The following is a 7,500-nucleotide window of genomic DNA, read 5'->3' as shown; positions in this document are numbered from 1 at the left end:
CTTGTCTTCCTTCCCTCCTTCCCTCCTTTCTCGCCCTCCTTCCTCCCTCCTTAGTCATCTCCTCCATCTACCTCCTCCTCCTTCCCTCCGTCTCCTCCTAATCTACTTTATCTTCTCCCTTCCTCCCTCCCCCTCCTCCCTCCCCCCTCCTCTCCCTCCTCTCCTCACCCTCCATATTTGCTATTGACTGTTTATGTTTTATGTAGTCAGTATTTTCGGGATATTAGTGTCTCCCTACGGACCACTGTTACGTAGCAGTCTTTGATAGTAGGGGACTATTCACACCCCAAGAAATACTATTCACTTTTAACTTGTACTATTCTTCTGGTCTGACACTATCCTTTTAACTATCCTTTATCATTTCTGTGACTCCGTATTTTTGGTGTGATATTTTACGCATAGGATGGAAGCGCTGGAGACTGCAATTGTCAAATCGCCTTTGCGTCGTACATTGAAAAGCTAAACGACGAAATAAGAGAGATTAAACTTAGATAAATGTTAGACACATTGGTGTGTTGAAGACTCAGAGAAGTTTGGAATTCTGTCTTTCCAAATTCATAACATTTGACAGGAACTTAGTTTTCCTGTAGCCTCCTTCTCTTCCCCTCACCCACTCCCTCCTCCTCTCTTTTCTCTTTTTATTCTCTCCCTACTTCCTCTTTTCTTTTATTCCTTCTATTCGTCTTTACTTCTTCCTTCCCTTTCTTTTTTCTTCCTCTCTTTGCTCTCTCATCTATGCTCCTCTCTCTTTTTCCTAGACACTTCTTCCTTCCTCTTCCCTCTTCTTCCCCTCCTTCCCCTTCTCTTTCCCTCTTTCATAATCTTCCTCCTTCTCCCTCCCTTCTCCTACTCTGCCTCCATTTCTTCCCCTCCTCACTACCTCCCTACTCTCTTTCTTCTTCCTCTCTTTATCTTCCTCCTAGTACTTCCTATCTCCGTCCTTTTTTCCCTTCTCTACTTTGCCTCCATCCCTTTCTCCTCCTCTCTATCTCCCCTTTCTTCTTTACCTCCCACTTCCCTTCTCTCTCTCTCTCTCTCTCTCTCTCTCTCTCTCTCTCTCTCTCTCTCTCTCTCTCTCTCTCTCTCTCTCTCTCTCTCTCTTTAATACTCTCACTCGAACGCTTACCTCCCTACCCCCTCCCTCCATCCACCAACCTCCTTCCCTCCCCTCCCTCCCTCCCACTTCCTCCTTCCTCCCACTTCCTCCTTCTCCCCACCTCCTCTTCCTCTCTCCCCTTACCTTCCGTCATGACCTTTCTTAACCTCGCTGACCCAAGCTCGTTAGCGAGAAGAGGTCAGGCAGACGTCAGGAGGTCATGGCAGACATGGGGGTTGACCACTGTGTATCTTTCTCCCCCTCCTGACTTCCTGCCAACTGCGTTCATGGGCGCGCGCGTCTGTGTGTGTGTGTGTGTGTGTGTGTGTGTGTGTGCGTTTGTGTGTGTGTGCGTCTGTGTGTGTGTGCGTTCTTGTGTATGTGTGCGCACACGGAGTATAAGATTACGACTTAGGGTTCGATTTCAATAGGAAAAGTCATAACCAAGCTGTCAAGGCGAAAAGATGTATATATATATATATACATCTTAAATATTTATATATATATTATATGTATATATATATGTATAGATATATATATGTATAGATATATATATGTGTATGTATATATATATATGTATATATATGTATATATAAATATATATATGTATATATATATGTATACATATAATATATATATATATTATATATATGTATATATATATATGTATATATATATATATAATGTGTGTGTGTGTGTGTGTGTGTGTGTGTGTGTGTGTGTGTGTGTGTGTGTGTGTGTGTGTGTGTGTGTGTGTGTGTGTGTGTGTGTGTGTGTGTGTGTGTGTGTTTACCTAGTCGTATTTACCTAGTTGTATTATACGGGAAGAGGGCTATACTCGTAGAGACCCGTCTTTGAATCTTTCACCATCAATTTGTTCTTAAATTCTTGTATAGTTTTTGCACTCACCGTTTCTTTATCCAAATTATTCTATATTCCAGGTAATAGCTGTAGCCCTCTTCAGGCTATAGCTATTAGCCGGAATATAGTTATATTTTCTTTTAAGTTTCCTTTTATTCCGACTGTGGGTTCTTCGTGATTATTTTTGCAAATGTGCAACTACATTTTGTTCAAGTGAATGTGTATATAGATATACGGTATAATGTATATGTATATATACAGTATAATATATATATGTGTATATGCAGTATAATACAGTATATCATACAGTATAATATACAGTATATATACAGTATATATACAGTATAATGTGAGATGAATGTCCTGAAGTCAGGTCTTCCCGTTGTGGGTTGCCTTCCAATACAAAGATTAGCAGTTGACCTCAGGTCAGGAATGACATAATATCTGGAATAATATTAATAATTTCCTTTCACATAGAATAGAAAATAAAAACTATTTTGGAACATATTATATATCTGACTGACTGAATTTCCCTTGCCAAGCCAAAACATCTTTTCTTAGGAGTGAAATTATACCTAGATCCCAATAAGGTTTATGCATTGATAATTTATATATATATTTTTGGGGGGGGTTGATAATTTTGAAATTCCCTTGTAAAGTCACAGTATCTTTGTCTATAATGAATTAATAAAATATCCCTTAAAAGTTGTATGTATGAATGGGGCCGAAATGTCCGGGGTTGGCAATTTCATGAGGCCAAAACGTCCGGGGCCGAAACGTCCGGGGCCGAAACGTCCGGGGCCGAAACGTCCGGGGCCGAAACGTCCGGGGCCGAAACGTCCGGGGCCGAAACGTCCGGGGCCGAAGCGTCCGAGGCCGAAACGTCCGGGGCCGAAACGTCCTGGCCCAAAACGTCCGAGGGCGAAACGTCCGGGGCTGAAACGTCCTGGACCGAAACGTCCGGGGCTGAAACGTCCAGGGTCGGAACATCCGGGGCTGGAACGCCCAAAGCCGAAATGTCCTGGGCCGAAACGTCCGGGGCCGTAACGTCCGACCTCGAAACATCCGCATACGACAACAGAGAGCACTTGGTCCTCCCGACATCAGCTACCGGTGGTGAAAGTAGTCTTGTTGTCCATTTACACAGCAATCCACAGCCGTCAATCCCACATTTAGTCAATACATTACGACATCCTATAGGATATCTGCTTTCTCCTCCTCCAATTTCTCCTCCTCCTCTTCCTTCTCCTCCTCTTCTTCCTCCCTTCTTCTACTCCTTCCTCCTTTGCCTCCTCCTTCTACTACTCTTTATGCCACCATTCCTACTCTTTCTCTTACTCCTAGTCATCCTCCTCCTTCTCCTCCTCCTCCTCCTCCTCCTCCTTCTCCTCCTCCTCCTCCTCCTCCTCCTCCTCCTCCTCCTACTACTACTACTACTACTACTACTACTACTACTACTAATACTAATACTACTACTACTACTACTACTACTACAACTACTATTTCTTTTCTTTTCTTTTTTTAGTGAAAGCAGTAAGGATCTGTCTCTCACAGACACGGTTCATTGGCCCCTCTCTCGCTAATGACTGTGGTCGACTACCCTCTTATATATAATTTTATTTATAGTTTTAATGAAACCTTATACTGAAATTTATCTATCCTACTATCTATTACAGTCTGCTGCTCAAAACCGAGGTTTTGTACATGTGCTGACTTGGGCGATGGGGACTTGGTACCTCTCAGACATAGGAGGGCTGATCTTAAGAGTGAGAATGATAGTCTATATCTCATCCACGAAACAATGCTGCTTTTTGATTGTTGTTACTTTTGTGCCATTACCTCTGCCAGACGAGCGTAGAATGTCTTTACTCTAGGATCCATCCCACCTGAAGTCATAAAGGTTATAGGAGTAAATGAGGCCTGGTTCACATTTTGTATACGCTCTTCGTACATCCTGATTTTCTCCTTCTCGTTTCTGGAGTGGGATGCCTCAATAGTTAAGTTATTGTAACAGGGTATCAACGGTTAAAATACTCGCATGTCAAAGAGAGCGAATTGTTCCCGTGTCCAGAAACCTCTTGCGCTGACATCCGTCCGTGCTTCATTTGAGGTGTTGAACGTGCGGTGCCTGAAGTTCTCCCCTCCTAGTGGGAGTAATGTTGGTTCGATGGTCACATCCTTGCATACCTCCCGAAGCATTTGGGCAGTGAGATCCCTTACCTCGTCATGTCTCATGCAGATGAATCCACCCTGCTTGCATATCATCGCATGGTTTGGACTAAACCATGCACCACAGGAGTATCTGTTAGACTGCCTTTCCAATGGCCATCCATACCTCAAGGCAATGGCATCCGTGAATTCTCTTTTGTTTAGGTTGAATCCCTTTGCCCTGATTGGTAGTGCTGTCAGCCAATTGGACGCCCCATCTTCCTGTGCCATTGCTATCTTTCTTTTCATACGATCCGATAGCTGAACTAAAAGAGTACGAAGCTCCTCCTTCTGCCTCTCTTCCCTTCCCTTTGATATGTTTCTTCTGATTTCTCTGATTTCCTTCACGTTAGTTTCATGTTGATCTTTGACACGATGTTGTTTGTCAGGGAGGACGTGAGTTTCATGGAGTTTCGGAGTTCTATGTTGGCAAGGTTTATTGGGTTGGAGATGTCTAACCCTCTCATTCTTGGTGGAAGTTCAATAAGTTTTCTTTCCTCTTCCTTTATTATCTGTCCGTTGGTGATGATTGGAATTATCTCGTATCTAATAGTTTCTTCAAGAGGTCTTATTAGGTCGGTGATGTTCGGTACCGTCCTTAAGATGTAGTCCCACTTACGTTTAACACCATTTATGAATGTAGCATACGCCGCCTTCGGTTCAGTCTTTGGAAAGTTGGCTAGAAGCCTAACTTCCGCCACCCATTCGTTAACTTTGTTTTCGATATATTGCTGCTGCTGCTGCTACTACTACTACTACTACTACTACTACTACTACTACTACTACTACTACTACTTCTTCTTCTTCTTCTTCTTCTTCTTCTTCTTCTTCTTCTTCTTCTTCTTCTTCTTCTTCTTCTTCTTCTTCTTCTTCTTCTTCTTCTTCTTCTTCTTCTTCTTCTTCTTCTTCTTCTTCTTCTTCTTCTTCTTCTTCTTCTTCTTCTTCTTCTTCTTCTTCTTCTTCTTCTTCTTCTTCTTCTTCTTCTTCTTCTTCTTCTTCTTCTTCTTCTTCTTCTTCTTCTTCTTCTTCTTCTTCTTCTTCTTCTTCTTCTTCTTCTTCTTCTTCTTCTTCTTCTTCTTCTTCTTCTTCTTCTTTCTTCTTCTTCTTCTTCTTCTTCTTCTTCTTCTTCTTCTTCTTCTTCTTCTTCTTCTTCTTCTTCTTCTTCTTCTTCTTCTTCTTCTTCTTCTTCTTCTTCTTCTAGTACTACTACTACTACTACTACTACTACTACTACTACTATTTTTTTTTTATTATTGATTTAATACGACCTCCATCCTAGTGGAACTGTGTGGTGGAAGCAGCAGGGTCTGTCTTCCACAGACACAGTTCACTGGCCCCTCTCCCGCCAATGACTGTGGTCGACGACCCTTTTATTTATCTATCTATTCATTTATTTTTAACAATGCTTAGTACAAAAGTTCATTTATCCTACTGTCAACCCCAGTCTGCTCAAAATCTACTACTACTACTACTCCTACTCCTACTACTCCTACTCCTACTCCTACTCCTACTACTACTACTACTACTACTCCTACTCCTACTCTTCTTCCTTCTCTTCTTCCTTCTCCTCCTCCTCCCCTCCATCTCCTCCTCTTTCTCCTACTATATAGATGAATGAAATTTGCTGACGACAGCAGTAATGAATATGTGAAAACGAGTATGTATTTGTGGGTGTGTATACATGTGCATATATACATACACATATATATATATATATACATATATAATACATATATATATATATATATATATATATATATATATGTGTAATGTGTGTGTGTGTGTGTATGTGTGCGCATGTATGTATGTATGTATGTGTATGTGTGTATGTATGTATGTACGTATATATGTACGTATGTATGTATGTATGTATGTATATATGTATGTATATATGTATGTATGTATGATAAATTCAAGAAGATTTAGATAAATTACAGCAATGGTCTAAAAAGTGGCTAATGAAATTTAACACAAGTAAATGCATTGGTAAAAATAACAGTAAGTACGATTACAAATTATTTGGAAATTCGATAACAAAAGTGGATAGTGAAAAGGATCTCGGCGTAATTGTTATTAACGATCTCAAATCATCTAAGCAGTGTATTTCAGCCTCTGGGAAAGTAAATAGAATTCTAGGACTGAGTGCGCGATCTTTTGACTTCAAAAGTCCATCACTCATTAACAAGCTATATAAATCGTTAGTTCGTCCATATTTGGGATATGCTGTTTCCGTATGGTCACCGAATCTCATTAAAGACACTGACAGATTGGAAAAAGTACAACGGCGAGCCACAAAACTGATTCCAAATATAAAAAATAAATCATACGAAAATCGACTAAAACATATGAATCTGTCTTCCCTAAAAAAGCGTAGACTCAGAGTTGACTTGATACATATTTTTAAGATTCTAAAGGGAATTGGCAACATCAAAAATGAGAAAAAGTTTCACACTGAATGAGAGTCCGACAAGAAACAATGGTCTCAAACTGTCCGGAAATAGATTCAATTTGGAAGTGGGTAGAAACAACTTCGCCAACCGTGTAGTTAATGAATGGAATAAACTTCCTGCAGAGGCAGTGCAATGTAGTTCAGTCCGAACCTTTAAGAATCATTTAGATAAACACCTAAGCAAGATGATGTAATGACTATAATTTATCTTATATTATTTGTTTATTTGTTTTGTTATCATTTGTCTTTGTTTATTAATATTTGCTTGATTCTCATTTATTATTAGTTATATGTCAATTCATTATTTAACTATACCTATGCATTTATTTATGTATTTTATTATTCACATTATCATATTTTTTATCTATTCATTTATTCATTTATCATTATTATGATTCTTTCCATATCTGACCTAGATATGGACCAAAAGGTCTCCTGTCGGCATGCTCCGCCTTTGTAATCCTTTGTATGTATGTATGTATGTATGTATGTATGTATGTATGTATGTATGTATGTATGTATGTATGTATGTATGTATGTATGTATGTATGCGTGTGTGTGTGTGTGTGTGTGTGTGTGTGTGTGTGTGTGTGTGTGTGTGTGTGTGTGTGTGTGTGTGTGTGTGTGTGTGTGTGTGTAAGGATCAGCGGATGAAAGAGAAGGACGGAAGGACCCTGGTAAGGGAAAATCCCTAAATCAATATGGAAGGATTTCTGGTAGTTTAGAATTAGACCTTCCAACATATAAGGACCCTGGTCACAGTAGAAGAGCTCGTGGAAGGGCCCAAGGGAATACGGAAGGACATCAATTAAGGTCCATTCTAACAAGGAAGGCCTCAAACATTAAAGGCTGTTGTTATTATTGTTGCTGTTATTGTTGTTGTTGT

Source organism: Oratosquilla oratoria, chromosome 32, assembly GCF_046742065.1.
Source record: "Oratosquilla oratoria isolate Oo_2021 chromosome 32, ASM4674206v1, whole genome shotgun sequence".
Taxonomy (NCBI): Eukaryota; Metazoa; Arthropoda; class Malacostraca; order Stomatopoda; family Squillidae; genus Oratosquilla; species Oratosquilla oratoria.
This window is presented reverse-complemented; position numbering follows the sequence as displayed.